At 47.1% G+C, this 16,088-nt stretch overlaps 1 long non-coding RNA gene across 4 annotated transcripts in view; it reads left to right on the top strand.

Annotated features, from left to right (window-relative positions):
- LOC142013162 (uncharacterized) overlaps positions 1–15,113 on the top strand; it is a 28,204-nt gene extending 13,091 nt beyond the window's left edge. For 2 of the 4 annotated variants that reach the window (XR_012645571.1, XR_012645570.1), the window contains exons 2-5: positions 3,640–4,035; positions 8,471–8,643; positions 12,880–13,107; positions 14,387–15,113. This is a non-coding gene — a long non-coding RNA (uncharacterized LOC142013162). The remainder of the gene's footprint in view (positions 1–3,639; positions 4,036–8,470; positions 8,644–12,879; positions 13,108–14,386) is intronic. The other 2 variants (XR_012645569.1, XR_012645568.1) reach the window with 1 other exon arrangement.
- The last annotated feature ends 975 nt before the right edge of the window (positions 15,114–16,088 follow it).

Below are 16,088 nucleotides of genomic sequence, written 5' to 3'. Positions count from 1 at the left end.
CAACACTCCCCCTGCCCGCAGCTCCCCACACAACTTCCCTAGCCCCACCTGCTCCCAACACCCACCCTGTCCTGTCCTGAGCCCGCTAGCCTGCCGCAACCCCCGCAACCCCGCTAGCCTGCCGCAACCCCCGCAACCCCGGTAACGCTGCTGCAGCCTGGAGGAACAAGCCGCCTCCTCCTCCCACCAGGTTTTAACTCTCCCTCCCACTCATGGCCTCAGACTGCTCCCAGCTTTTAACCCTGTGTAACCCCCGCAACCCAAGGTTCACTCACCTTTCCAAAGCAGCGCCCCATGCTTCCACTCCTTTGCTGAGTTAGGAGCACTAGGAACCAATCAGACACTTTTACATGTGTTTTAATGGTAATTTAATGACCCTCTTATGAGTTTTCACCTACGAGCAGAAAGTTGGGAACCAATTGTGCTGGTATAGTGAGGGATGAGTGTAATATGCTCTGTGCAGGTTCGGAGGGGCGGGGCAGTGCCTGAGGAGGCAGTGTGTACTGATTAACCTGGAGGAGCTGAATAGCAATCTCCCTAGACTTCATAACCTGCATGGGGCATAACAAAAGCACTTTCTGGACCAGAGATGCTTTTCCCTGGGGCACCTTGGGGCCTGGGGAGGGGAGATGCAGTATGCTTGCAACTGGCCTATGGCTTCTCTGGGGAGGGGTTTGGAACGTCAGTCAACCTGGGGCTCTTCCAGAAAGGTGGAGGGTACTCAGAGTTTCCGCAGGTCTGGGGATCATCTGGGCAGGGGTTATCTTGGAGCTCTGGCTGTGTAGGATGGAAGGGGTCTTGAGGCTCTGGGGCACAAGGGGGACACAGGTAGAAGAGCCAGAGCTGCAGCTTGCCTTTCTTAAGGAGAGCTGCACCTTCTGCCCAGGAGTAGGCAGGTTAACACTACAACCCCAGGGATGGTTGTAAAAATAAAACCACCTTTTTGTAGTGTAGACATAGCTTAATACAGAACGTGAGCATTGCCCTTTCTATCAGTTGTATCAACAGTTCAGCACATCTGTCTGTCATCCAGTCCAGGCATTTGGGAAGCTAACAGTGCTGATGAATTTCTTCTTTGACTGTCCCTTCATGGATAACATCTGCCAAGAGGGGTTCACTGATGGATTTTTAGGTGGCTGGCAAGGCTAATTCGTGCCCTGCAGATTTTTTTAACAGAAGTGGCAAGTATAATCTTGGAGAGACATAGTTGTTGGCTGGGTTTTGTGCTCTTTCCTTCATCCCTTGTTAGTTTTCTGTTTCATCTGTTCTTGTTATATGAAAACCTCCCCCAATCCTCCTTCAATCCTGCCCCTTCCCCTAAAACCTTTTCATCAAGCCTGGTGGCCCCAAGGGATTAGCAGCCCAGAGGTTTAGCAGGGGGCCTGGCACGGACAGCAGAGGTCAGTGTTGTGGGATAGACTCAGCAGTGTTTTGAGAGAGAGACTGTGCATTTCCAATTTGGTAGACCGACAAACTGCTCCTTCCTGCATTGTTTAATGGCTGTATCATCCTTGAGGAGGGTAGAGCCATCCTGGGAACACAAAGAGATTTGGCCTTTTGAGCTTGGCCCATGTGTAGCTTTGGTTGCCTGGAAAAAGTTTCTCCTGTTATCCTAGTCTATGAAATCCTGGATCTCAGAGGCTTTCTTTTGCCACCATTTATTTTTGATGTCACATATTCTCCTTTGGACTTCGGCTTTGAGCAAGTGAAAAGCCTCATGTTTTTGTTGGCTTTTTACAGGGTCAAACACTTGAAAACCACTTTCTTCTAGTCTTTGGGTGTTTGCAGCATGGTGACTGCTCTTACTAATTGGTCTGTCCCAAGTGATCTGTCCTTGTCAAGGCTTTTCTCCACTCTGACACTCTTGAGTGCAGAAGTTGGGGGCCTGCAAGAGACCTTAAAATACCTTGCTTTTATAGGCTTTGGCTTAAAAGCTTCCCAGGATCACAGATTCCCTGACCTTGGGAGGTAGCTGCCACCACCCAACTGAGAGAACCTCTTTTAAGAACCTAAAAAGGCGCACTTGGGATGTGTACTTGGGGGTAATCCCAACCTCTTAGGAGACAGCTTGAAAACAAAGAGAAAACAAACTGCTGTCTCTGATAGCTAACCTCTCAGTCTTAGGCATGCATACACAGAGAACCTCTGCTAGGACATGAGAATCCAAATCATAGTCTTAAAAAGGTGATTTTATTAACAAAACAAAGACCACATACTTGGGAAATATACTTGGTAGCTAAGTGTTACAGAGTAACTTTACAAAATGAAAAAGGATTAAAATATAGAGAATTACTTCCCTGGGGTCCAGTATAAAAGTTGCAGTGTACAGAGGTGTACATCAGCTAGCCTGACAAGTCCCACACCAAACCCAAATTTAAAAAAATAATTTGATTGCACCTGACTAAACTTTTTTTTCTACTTAAATATCTGATATTCTAAGAGTGCTCTTGAAATCTGGATATTACTGAAAACTCCAAGCCTGGTTCCACACTTAATCCATCTCTGTCTCTCCCCTCAGGTTACCCAGAGGACTCACCCAGCAGATACCTGATTTAAATCAAAAATCCACCTCTCTCTTCCCATTGGCTCACCTGGTTGCTTGCCAGTACAGGATCCACTATCTCTGGGTTTAACACTTTACAGGGAATTTACTGAACTGCATACTGGGATGTCTAGAAAAGGGACAGTAGCCTTTCTATCTATCACGGTACCTTTCATGGCTCACGTTACATGGACATTGGCATAACCTCCAGCTCTGACTATAACATAGTCAAGGATGTGCCTGTGTTTAAAATAAGGATGTTTCCAGGTGGTCTTAAATTTGTTACTCAACCTAAAGATGGTATTTGGCCTGAGCAGTAATGCTTCACACACTTGCTGAGAAAACAGCTGGGGTTTACCTTTCCCACCCTTTCTTTGCCTTTTGTGCCAGTACAGAACTGGGAGTCCTGTATGACTCTGGCACTGAAATCTCCTAGGAGAAGGGTTTGTTTGCCTTAGGTGTGGCTCTGGAGACTGCATCAAGAGTTCCTTGTTCTCTTCCTCTTTATCAAGTGTTGGGTTTCATGCACTGATAACTGTGGGATATTCTGTATTGCTGAGTTTGAGCTGGAGAATGATGAGACATTCATTGATCACCCCCAGGAAGCTCCAAAAGATGACTGGTGATCTTATTTTTAATGGCAAAGATAGTCCCATGAATGCATCTCTGTTCAGGCGGCTTTCCTTCCGAAAAGAAGGTGTGGCCACCTCCACCTTCTTTTAATAGACCTCGTCGGCCTAGTGGATGTGTTGAGAGCTCACAGAGGTGCAGTCATTCCTGGTGTCAAAATTCATTTTCTTTTTGCTCGTTTCAGAGGAGATCTGACTGATCCTACTGGATGTGGCCATCCAGTTGGAAGAGTGTGAAAGAGCCTATGTTGGGCAACCTTTTCTAGCCCCAAACAAAGGCCTTTGGGGTGAGCAAAGGAGATCCGAGTAAATGCCTGCTGAGTCACAGCTTCGATGACCCAAATGCATCTCGGTGTCATCCAAGCACAAGATGACCATCATGCAGCTGCCACCTGCATGCAGATATATGACTAAAGACTCCCAGAGATCACTGCTTCTGTGTTCACTGCCACTCTTCTGTTGTCCTAGGGCTTTGTTCAGTTGCGAGTCCTTTTGCAGACGCCTGTGGATGACATTTTTTAATGGGGGAAAACTGATGAGCAGGCAGTGACCACATGAGGCTTGACAGGAAAATCCTGACTCTGTGGCAAAGAGATCCCAAACAACCAGTGACCTCCATCCGGCTGCAGCCATCATCTACCTTTACAGCCACAGAGTATTAAAAGGTCCTGCATATGCTCCTGACCACTGTTGGGATCCTGTGAAGTTTGGGCCACGATTAGTCAGGAGCCTCGCCTCAGATCTGCTCACCAAGGGAGACTTACCAGGAGCATGAAAGCTCCGGACGATACAGCTATGAGGTCTTTTGCCCACTCAGGACTCCAGGACACAGAGAAGACTGTGGAATTTAAATAGCATTTAGAGGTGAGATCTTTTTTTTTTTTTAACTCCCCATCTTTTTTTCTAACCCAGGGAGCTTTTTACTGGGCTATCTTGGCAGTTAGTTTAGTGCCACCGTGTCCAATATGCTCCCTGTTTGCCACATGTGGCGAATGGGGCAGCGGAGCATGGAGAAATGCAGCTCAGGAGAGCTGCACACATGGAATGCCCCTCTGGCTGCTTCACACATGCACCCCACCACCTGATGGGACAAGCACGTGTTGGCAGTGGCGGAGGCGGCCCTTGCCATAGTTTCTCTGGCACAGTGCCTGTTGCTCCAGCTGGGAGCCTCACGACTCCTTTGGCCCCAGTGTGGGTCCTGCTGCCCTAGTGCCTCTGACCTGGTGTGGCCTCGGGGCCCGGCCTGTGACCTCAGCGCTTCTGACCCCAGCATCCCCAGATCCAGCAGCAGCAACTAAAATGGGTTGGGTGGCATGTACAAGGGTGATGGGGTGTGGTAGGGGTGCCTGGCTCTCAGGGAGGGGGCTTTATTTAGAACCAGGAGGGTGCTGTGGTGAATGTGCAAGTTTGACAACCACAAGTATGGTGATACTTGATTTACTATTGGACTCCACTGGTTTAGTGACTCAATTATGGTACCTAAAGCCACAATTCTTGGGTTTTACTCCCAGCTCTGCTTCTGCACCGGCCACTACTCTTTTGTCTGACAACATTTGTGGTGCTGCCAGACCTGTATTTGCTAAGGGGTAGATAAATTGCATCTGCTCTGATCCAACTGACAGAGACCAAAAACTACAAGACCTTGTACCAAGCATTTATAAAACTGAATTATCCACAGGGAGAAGTAAAAAACAAATTGACAGGGCCAGACGAATACCCAGAAACCAGCTACTTCAAGATTGGCCCAAGAAGATCAACAACAGAACACCATTGTCATCACCTATAGCCCCTAACCCAAACCCCTGCAATGCACCATTAAAAACATACAACCTAGTCTGGATCAGGATGCACTCCAGAAGGCTCTAGGCGACAGGCCTGTCCTTTCCAATAGACAACCTCCTAACCTGAGAGAGATTCTCACCAGCAATCACAGGCTACACCACAGTAATTCTGATCCTGGAATTTTTCCTTGCAACAAACCCTGCTGCCAACTTTGTCCACATATTTATTCTGGGGATACCATCACTGGACCTAAATATGTTAGTTACAAAATAAAAGGCACATTCTCGTGCACATCCAGCAACATTATATATGCTATTATGTGCCAGCAATGCCCTGACACTACGTACATTGGACAGACTGGGCAAAACCTTCGCCAAAGAATAAATGGACACAGCAGACATCAAGCAACTCAATAGCATAAGCCTGTCAGGGAACACTTCAATGGAGTGAGCCATTGTGTTAAAGACCTGAGAATTTGTGTCCTGGAACAAAGAGACTATAACAACAGATAAGAGAGATTTGTGAGTTAGAGTACATACTCAAATTCAACGCATTAACATGTGGTATGAACAGAGACATCAACTACCTCATGTTTTACAAGGATGCTTCCCCTTCTTTGATGCTCCTAATTATCTCAGACAGGACAATTAACATCTCCCCACCTCTTAGCCCCCTTCCTTCTATCCTATTTGATTTGTTAGTTTTTATTGCAATTTTTTTTTTAGTCCTCTGTACTTATAAATGTCAGTCTGTATTGGAAATTAAATTGATCTGATGAAGTGGGTCTGTCCCATGAAAGCTCATCACCAAATAAATCATTTTGGTAGTCTGTAATGTGCTACATTTCTGCTGCTATGCTTTCCTTTGTTTACATTTGTTTCTTTGCTCTCTTCCTTACATAGAATGTTTAGTTTAAATGCAGCTGTAAAACTGGTTTCGACCAGAGAACTTTAGTGGCTACTCACAGGTCTGATGTTTGTTCCCTTTTTGCAAACTTTCCTTTTCTCACAGAACAAAAAATGCCCAACAAAAACAAACAAACAGCAAAAAACTGAAAACAATCCTCTCCCAGGCATAGCTAAACCAAGTCACAGACAAAGCATTTCTAGTCCCAAGCATTCAAAAAGTATGAGTCAGCCTCACCCCAAATGATGTCTTTTTAAAATAATAAATACTGCATTATTTTTGTTTACCTTGTGGCTTTTGAGCCTTTACAATGTCAAGGTTATCTCGGGAGCCATAAAAGAAGTTTTTATTGTTTGTTTTAATGAAAACTGAGATTCTTGTCTGATTAGCTGACTCCAGGAGCTGGGGCTTTAAGAAAGACACCAGCTGTGTAAAAATCCATGATAAAACTAAGAGTTGGCAACACTGATAGAGAGTTGGTTCCTCCCTGGAAGTGCCTCCAATCCTCTATTCAGATATTTGTACAGCAACTAGCACAGTGGAGGTCATGATCCTGACTTGAGTTTCTGGTTGCTGTCTGCTGCCCTCCCTGGCCCCCTCCCTGACCAGCCTGGCTGGGGATTACCTAGGGCAGCGGGTGGGCAGTAGACAGCAGTGGTACCCACAGGAGGGCACATTTCCCCCGCCCCCACCCCACTCACCACACATCACTCCACTGCACCCTCCCGGCCCACTGAGCCCCACTACTGTGAAGGCAGTTGGAGGCCTCCCAGCCACCTGAGGAGAAGCAGAGCTCAGTGGGTGGGCGGGACCATGTGTGGAACACTGTGTTGTGAATGCTGAGGAGGGTGGAGACTAAGGGGAGGCAATCCCCTCTGGCTGCTGCTGGCTGCTGTCAGCCTCCTGCCCCAACTAATCCTCCCTCTCCCATCTATAGGATAGGTGGGACAGCTGTTGCGGGGCTCCCAAAAGCACAGGGCCTGGGTGGCTGGCCCCACCTCATTGATGGGACAGCCCTGTGCTGCCCTTGCCTGCAGACACTGCCCTTGCAGCTCCTAGGGAACAGGGAAACCTAGCCAATGGGAGCTGTGTGGATGAGGCCCAGCATGTGGAGCCACCTGCCCTTACCCCAGAGTCACTGCTGGACTTGTCAACTGTTTTGGGGGATGTGTTGGGCCAGGGCAAGGGTGAACCTGCCTTAGCCCCACCGCACCACTGCCCAGGAGCCACCTGAAGTCAGCAATTCCTGGCCAGAGGCTGCATCCTGAACACCTGCTCCAGCCCTGAGCCCCACCTTGCACCTAAACTTCCTCCCAAATCCAGCACTCCAAACCCCCTCCTGCACCCAAACTCTTGTCCCAGGCTCAGCAGAACCCTGTGGCCCAAGACAAGAGCCTGTATCGCATCTGCAACCCTACCCTAGCCTGGTGAGAGTGAGTGAGGATGTGGGGAGGAGAGGGGATGGAGTGTGCAGGACAGGGCCTTGGAGAAGGGGTGCAGAACGAGGTGAGGCAAGGGTATTTGGGTTTGAGGTAGATCCTGGATTGCACTTAAATGCAAAAACATAATCATGTGCTTAAAAAAGGTTGGAGACCACTGAGTTATAGGGTGTTCTTTTCTGCTTCATGTTCCTCCACTCCGTACAGAATACATACAAAAATATTTTCTGTTTGTTGAGTAAAATATGTATTATTTTACCTAATAATTCAGATGTTTGGCCCTATATACCACTTCAGCGTAGCATAAATGTGATCATCAATACTCTCTTATATCCCAATTCACAGAATTTCAGCATGTAATCTAATTTTACATAACCTGTATTATTCTTCAAAAAGGTCTGCAGTCACGTTATTGAACTCTTTAACACAATAAGATTCCTATCAAAACAAAAAGCAGTCAAGTAGCACTTTAAAGGCTAGCAAAATAATTTATTAGGTGAGCTTTCGTGGGACAGACCCACTTCTTCAGACCATAGCCAGACCAGAACAGACTCAATATTTAAGGCACAGTGCTACTTGACTGCTTTTTGTTTTGATAGTATATAGACTAGCACGGCTCCCGCTCTGTTAATAAGATTCCTGTGGAAGTTAGCATCCAGGTGCCACCTGGTGGGGTTCTGAAATTATAATGCTTTAAATTCACTATAACCATAGGAGAAACTTGGGAGGGAGGAGGTGGGGCAGAACCTTGTCTCCACTGAAATCATTAGCAGTTTTGCTGTTGAGTTAATTGGGGTCAGAATTTCACATAACATCTGACATATATGCTGCTTCACGAGGCAACATTGCAGCAATATCAGCCTTGACATGCCAGAAACTGGTATCTGGTACAATAAATATAGGCCCATGGGACTGAATGGCTCCAGCTCTAATAATTAATATTTTAAAATGCTGGAAAAATCTTACTACATTGTGATTATATTTTATATGGGGCCCTCCAGCCTTGATGGGAAAACGACTTGTGAAACAGAAATGCAAACTTACATGTCCAGCAACAATAAAAGAGTTTTTCCCAAAACTATTAGTGAGATGCTGGCTGATTTAAAAACTGGAATGCAAGTTATTTTTCAGGGTTAAATGCAGTAAATTCTATTATTGTGATTGTCTTACAGGGCCATATGCAGCAGGGGCAGGATGATGAAGCTGAAGAACTTACATTTGAATTCTGATCTCCCATCTGCTCATGAAAAAGCATGGCAAGGGTCTGCTTAAAACTCCAGCTGTCTCCCTAAAGGTCTAATGAGACATATCGCCACAGAATAAGCACAGGCTGGGAAGAGACAGTGTAAGTTTCCCTTCACCATGTACAAGCATGTCTCAAACCTCCGCAGAGGTTAGTGTTGTCTGCACTAATAGGTTTCAGTTTCCAGCCTATGTATTCTTATTGGTGATAGCATTAGTGAAAGCCAGGGCATATATAGAAAATAATGGTAAAAATGACCAAGCCCTGATGACACTACACCTATCACCATTGCTACCGTGGTGACATATTTTAGGTATCCATTTTTTTTTCCCAGTGGCCATAATTCCCAATTAGACAGAGAGTAATTTATGTGTTCGTTCATTCATTCATTAAAACTATCTTCAAAGTGTTAGAGGTTTGTATATATGTACACTCATCCCTCATTTAACGAGTACTTTACTTATGAGTACTCGCTAAAACAAGGGACAATACATACCATCCTTTGTTCACTAAACGAGTGAACTTCCCCTGCTTATATGAGCCAGCCATGTAGTCCCTGGCTGGGGGGCGGCAGGGAGACCCGCAGTCCCACAGCTGGCTCTGCTCCAGGTGCAGGGTCCCTGGCTGCAGGAGGGGTGGGGAGACCCACAGCCCTGCAGCTGGAGTGGAGCCAGCCATGGGGTTCCTGTCTGGGGGGTGGGGAGACCCACAGCCCTGTGACTGGAGCCTTCTTCCTCTCTTCCCTCAGACATGCAGCTGTCTGACAGCCCTGCAGCTGGGGTAAGAGAGGGAGAAGGCTCTTAGCCTGGTTCCCTCCCCTGAGCTGTGCAAACATGAAACTGACCAGCCATGAGCTGATCAGTTTCCAAGTCCTGCAAGCCAAGGGGAGACCGGAACCAGCCTGCCCCTGGTTCCCAGCTCCTGCAACTCTGGGAGCCAGGAAACTGACCAGGCCGGGTGGTTCCTGGCTTCCCTCCCCTTACAGGAAAATTTGAGTTATGCAGGGATTGCAGGAACAACCCTTGGGTAACTCCAGGGTTTACTATATTAGACCCCCCACCCCCCCGCCTGCCCTGCAGATCTTACCGTTGACCAGGTTTTAACACCTCCTAGGCTACGTCTACACTAGCCCCAAACTTTGAAATGGCCATGCAAATGGCCATTTTGAAGTTTACTAATGAAGCGCTGAAATGCATATGCAGCGCTTCATTAGCATGGGGGCGGCCGCGGCACTTCGAAATTGACGCGCCTCGCCGCCGCGTGGCTCATCCCAACGGGGCTCCTTTTCGAAAGGACCCTGCCTACTTCGAAGTCCCCTTATTCCCATGAGCTCAAACAAACAAACAAAGTTCACTTGTTTAGTGAACAAAGGATGGTAGTTTGGGTACCTTAACAAAGGTACCATGTCCAGCAACAAAGCAACAAACAAACAAACTACAAAGGTAGTTTGGGACCTTAGGGCCGTGTCTACGCTAGCCCCAAACTTCGAAATGGCCACGCAAATGGCCATTTCAAAGTTTACTAATGAAGCGCTGAAATGCATATGAGCTCATGGGAATAAAGGGACTTCGAAGTAGGCGGGGTCCTTTCGAAAAGGAGCCCAGTTGGGACGCGCCGCACGGCAATGAGGTGCGTCAATTTCGAAATGCCGCGGCCTCCCACATGCTAATGAAGTGCTGAATATGCATTTCAGCGCTTCATTAGTAAACTTCGAAATGGCCATTTGCATGGCCATTTCGAAGTTTGGGGCTAGTGTAGACATGGCCCTAAGGTCCCAAACTACCCCCGGCCTTAGAGCCCCTCTGCAGCCCCAAACTACCCCCAGCCTGATGCTCCCCCTACAGTCCCACACTGTCCCCAGGCTTACACAAACCCCCAGCAGGGCCAAACCAACCTGTCTTAGATCCCCCCAACCACATCCCTAAACAGCCCCAGCCTCAGACACTCCTCCTCCTCCTCCCACAGCCTCCTCACCAGGGCTACTAGGCTGTTTGACTCACCCAGCCCTCCTGCTCCCAGCAGGTAACAGTTGTTAAAACCAATTAACTCAAGTGTTAGGGTTTCAGCACCTAGGCATAAGGTAATTGCTATCCCTAGTGATAGAAATAGCTGCCATCTCCAGCCAGTATCTCTATCGCTAGGTATCTGCCTGAGGCAGCAGTGTTAAGAAACTGCAAATGGCTTCTTTCACAGCCACATGCAGCTGGGAACTGCCCAGCTGGCAACCTTTAACAAATCTAATAGGACCCATCTTTGGGCCCTGACTGATAGGATGGGAATCTCTGCTCTACACACATGCACTACATCCTATTTCTGGTGCCAAACTATTTAAATACATCAGAAAAGTACCTAAACTCAACTGGTTTATGTCAAGTTACAAGCACTTGGAATGAATTGGGGACTTTTACATGTATTTTAATGGCAATTTAGTGTTGCTCTTATGAGTTTTCGCCCACAAGCAGAATTTGGGAACCAATTGTGCTTGTATAGCAAGGCATGAGTATGTTAATGAAGGCAAAGGGGCTAAGAGCAAATGAGTGCATGTTTTGTAGTTTGGGCCTAGATCCTACAGCTTAATTTCCAGGACTCATATCTTCAGTTCAAAACTTTACTGGGCTTACAAGTGGGTTACCAGTTGGTATGTCTGGTGTAGACAGCAGCAATGCCTAGCAAAATGGGATCCATGATTAGGACTCCTAGGCACTACAGTAATACAAATAATAAATAATCATCACTAGGAAAGTTTAGAAATTGTGAAGCAAAAGTCCCAGCAGACAGACTCATTTGTAATTATTGATACACAGAACCAGGAGTATTGCTGTGACCTTACTTTAGAAGACTAGGGAGTTTTCATTAGCTCTGTCCCTGTTCTCTTCCCCTGTGACTCCTATTTCCAGACATGGAAATCTAAGACCATCATTAGGCATATGGAGCTGCACAGGGCACCTGAAAAATCTGGGGCACCATTCCCCTTGCTGGCCACTGCTAGAATCTTCTCTTCTTTGACCTGTGGGCCAGTGGACACAGGAACCTACAGCAAGGAGAGGAGTATGCCCGTGCATCAATAAAGGCCCACACACAGAGCTCACCTGTCCTCACCAGACACACCGATACTGCTCCCTGTCTTAAAATCCTGCCTCTGGTGGCTCTGTCCCTGTCCTCTACTCCCTAGTCAACCTCAAGACGCACCACCACACCAGGAGGGAGAGAACGAGTATGCGAGAAGAAGTTATGCAAACAAATGTGGTTATTTTATTTAAAAAACAGCCCTTAAAATCTAAAAGAGGGTATGACAAACACAAATTTTAAAACTTGAGACCAAAACACTGGAATAACAGTCAAGTAGGTAATTTGAAAAATAGAGTAACCAAACAGGGATTAAATTAACAAGCTTTCGATTTTTTAAGAAGTACTCAGTAATAAAGATTGAGGAAGCCATCTTTGTCTCTTTTCAATAAATAGAACTGTGGTCTTAAGGAATCTTTTTAGGAAAGAGGCAACAGGGATCAATTTCTGGAAGGGAGATTATTTGATTCTCCCGAGTAAGGAAGGGGTTTGCTAGGCCTCCTCACATTACCAAGGACGGTTTGCTAGGCTGTCCCTTTTGTGGTCCAGACACCTACTGAAAGGTTTTTGAGGCTCTTCAGTGGGATTGGATAGGTAAGTGAATTCAGGTATGACGGTAAATAGGGTACACAATTAAATATTTTTATGAATAGGTTCTAATACTAATAAATATAACGATAGCGATCAATAATACTAGCACTAAAGTTACTATATAATAATTTAAACCATCAAAAAATTTAAAACTCTCAGCCTGCTCCAAGAGCTAGTCAGTACCTCAAACAAGGATATTTTGTTGCTGGCGTCCTGGGCCTTCTCTTTTGTGGCACGCAGGAACACCATTTGGCAGCTGTTGGGAGTCGGCCTAAGGTCGACCCCTGAGGCCCGCCACTGTCCGGCCAGACAAGGCGTAGTGAAGGTGGTGATCCCTCACTCCTCCATGGGAGGTCCTCCGTAACTGCTACTGGTCACTATGGAAGCTATTGCCAGGGATGCTGGTTGCCAAGCAACCGTAGCAGGCCCGCGCCACCCATACTGACGCTCAGAAGCCTGAAGTGATTTGAGCTTAAGTCAATGTAGTAAATCCAGGTAAATATGGTGAACTCCAGGTGGGTCAAGTCCAGGTAGGCTCGCGCTTCCTAAATAGCGCTTAAAAGCCTAGTGAACATCAGCTCTGGTAAATATGGTAAGTCCAGGTAAAATCTCAGAAAACGTTGCTGCCACTCTGCACCGCTTCCAGGTAAGTGAAGTCCACAATGCGTTCTTGCTCCTCAGGTAACCCCCAGCAACTGAACCCTGAACACACTGAACACAGGGCACACACTGACTACACTGGACCCCAGCGCCTCCCTGACGCGTTCTTTTATAAAGGCATCTTATGAATATTCATGACCACATTACCATACAGGTAAAGTCCTGAACCAGGTCCGCAGACTCTTGGAATTTTCTGGAAGGCATCCAAGCTCACCCAATCAGATTGCCCCCATGCAAATCTAAATACACGTAAGTCATGAATATGGATGAGTGTATGGAACAATTTGAATTCTCGGGGAGTTAACGGTCAAAGTGAATCGTTTATAATGTATGCCAAATAGGCAATGATAAATACTTTAGGTTTCTGTAATGTTGTGATTCCCCCCCCCGCATCAGTCCGTCCCAAAGAAACAGGATCATGCTAAATCCCAGCCAACGGGGACGATAATGTCCATGCAAATGTTATCACATGACATTCTTCAGCCTCTCCACTATGCTGGGCCAGTGGGCTTCTCCCTGTGCCCACCTTTGCCCCTTCCCTCCCTCACATCTCTAGCTGTGCCAGTGCAGCCATGGAGAGCCCAGAGGGGTGTGACCAGCTGGTCACTGGCAGCACAGTGACACAGACCTCTGCCATGTGGAGTGGAGTCCCTCCCTGGTCCTCACCCACATTTTCTGCTTAGAGGAGGAGGAAAGGGGGGGAATTAAGGTTACAGTGAGTTTACTGTCTCTTTCACTTTCCTAATATATACACACACACACAGACTGGCTTTCACAGTGACGTGGACTGTGCCTCTCATGAACGACACTCATAGTCTGCCAACAGGTTGTTACACATCTTGTGCTCACCAACATAGTCTGTCACGCAAAAACTCGTTTTCCTATAACTATGCTCTGTCACATATACTCATGTGCAAATCCCGCCCCCCCATGTTATTACTGATTGTCAGAATGCTGGTGGTGAGGCAGGAGTGGCTCAAAGCTCCAGGAAGCCATGGGTCTGCCCCAATGAAGCACCGATGTGATAGCAAAAAGCCTGCTGAGAGCTACTGCTACAGCATTTGCTGGATATGATGCAGCATGTGTGGCAGCAATGTGGGGGGGCAGTTCTGAGAGACTGAGGGATGGGTATGGCTGTGCCTTCTTGAAACACTGGGTTTAGTGGCGCCAGCTGAAGGCTGCCTTCAGTAGAGTAGAGGAGCATGTTTAATAATGCTGCATAGGCCCCCATAAATCCTAAGGACAGGATTTTGTGCATTGTTAAACGTGTAATTAATGTAGCAATATCCTCTGTGCATGTGCAGTATATGGCATTGGCAAGTGATCCTGCTCAATCCCTTGACTGTAAATCACCTAATCAGGTCATCCCTATGGGCTGATTTTACCTTCCTCCAAGGAGGGCAACAGGTACTGGCATCACCACCACCTTGCGTTCTGGGACACAATGAGGTGTATCAAGGGGGTGGAATGTAGCCAGACAGAGGCGCCCCCCCCCCACCTTTGCTAAACTCCATCTTGCTTTCCTTAGGTGCTTCAGTCATGAAAGGGTTAAAAGGAACAGCCCAGTCTTGGAATGCCCTAAAGCGCAGATGTGCTTATCTCCTAGCACAAGTCTTTGGTGCTCCGGAGCAAGAGCCAGACTGACCGTGAATGGGCCGAAACCAGACAACAAAGGACAATGGACTAACAGACTGCCAGGGCCTCGGGCTGCCCTTGGCTGGTACCAGTGATTGATACGCCCACACTTGGTCCCAGACGGAGGAATCTCCAGCCCATTAAGAAAAATGCCCTAAATTGTCTCCACCTCACAGGTGCTAACTAAGCCCTTGAACTCCCTGTGAGAACCAGCATCATGGGATGATTTAATTCAATTGGCACCCTTTTAGATAAGGAAGAAGTGTACGTGACTCAAGAGGTATAAAAGGAGGGTCCGGCAGACCCCTTTTTGAGCTCCAATTACCTCTGCCTTCTGGACAGGAGGGTCTTTGTCTCCCGAGGTCCCAGGGGATGCCCATTTCCTCATAAAAGACTCCTTCCCAAGGGATTGAGAGAAGACACTGGCCACACCACATTGGTAACGCAGGGGTGAGAAGAAGACCTGCTAGGTAGTTTACATTTTGCTTTTGCGCACATATAACAAATATAGATCTATGAATTAAAGTGCATGCTAGCTATTTGTAATCAAAGTATAAACCTTGTAACCATAAGAGCTTCACTCTTTTAGTTAAATAAATGAGTAACTGGTTAAGTGGTAACCTGACTCTTCCTGTTACTGTGCAAACCAAACAAAACAAAGAAGCCAGCTGCTTTTCAGCTGTAACAGCCTGGTCACTGGTGGGGCGTATTGAGAGCTGAGTGCTGAGTCCTGCTGCCTCCACAGAGCAGACTCTTGGGGCACCCGTCTGCCTCCCTGGCTGCCCGCTGTGGAGGGACCTCGTCCTAGCAGTTAAAGACACGGGTGTAGGGGGCTCTCAGTACAACCTGTGGGGCACCCGTCAGCCTCCCTGGCTGCCTGCTGCGAAGGGACTCCGTCCTAGCAGCTAAAGACTCAGCTGAAAACAAGGGCATAGGTGGTATCTCACCTGATCATCGGCTAACAAGTGGTCAATTGTCTACTGGTGCAACAATCTAGAAAAGTCATGGAAAACTATCACACAAAAAATCGTAACTCCGTAGCAGTGAAAGAAACACCACGACGGCAAGGGGAATTCAGTTTATCAAATGGAACAGAAACCGCTCTGGAGCCAGTCTCTGTGAAAACAGCTTGATGAGTAAGCGCGTAAAAGACCAACTCCTAGCTCCTTGAGCCTAGCAGGCACTGCAAATGACTGACCTTTGGGCTGAGACTATTTTATTAGCTAAGAAAGCAAGCTGTTAATAAGTGTAGGCCCTAGTTAGCATTTTATGATTTTGTTTCTTGCTCTCATACACTTGTTTCTAGAGACTCTTTATAACCTTAATTTCCTTGGATTTTACTATAATTGAACTTAAGTGTTCTGTGTAAGTTTGGAGCAGTAGGCTGGGTGCAGAGAAGCTGGGTACCTTTCTATGGGTGTCCTATGACCAGGGGCTGCGCACCAGAAGAGGACACTTTCAAGGGATTTGGGGGCTGGGTGAGTCCGTTATCATTGTGCAGGGAAAAGGCAAGGGTGGTGTAGCCCAAAGCATAGTGCTGAGTAGCTGATTGTATTGGGGAGCTAACATGCAGCTGGCATGTGCACAACTACCAC

This window comes from Carettochelys insculpta, chromosome 5 (genome assembly GCF_033958435.1).
Source record: "Carettochelys insculpta isolate YL-2023 chromosome 5, ASM3395843v1, whole genome shotgun sequence".
Classification (NCBI taxonomy): domain Eukaryota; kingdom Metazoa; phylum Chordata; order Testudines; family Carettochelyidae; genus Carettochelys; species Carettochelys insculpta.
The sequence above is the reverse complement of the archived record's forward strand: the minus strand, read 5'-3'. Positions and strand labels throughout refer to the sequence as shown.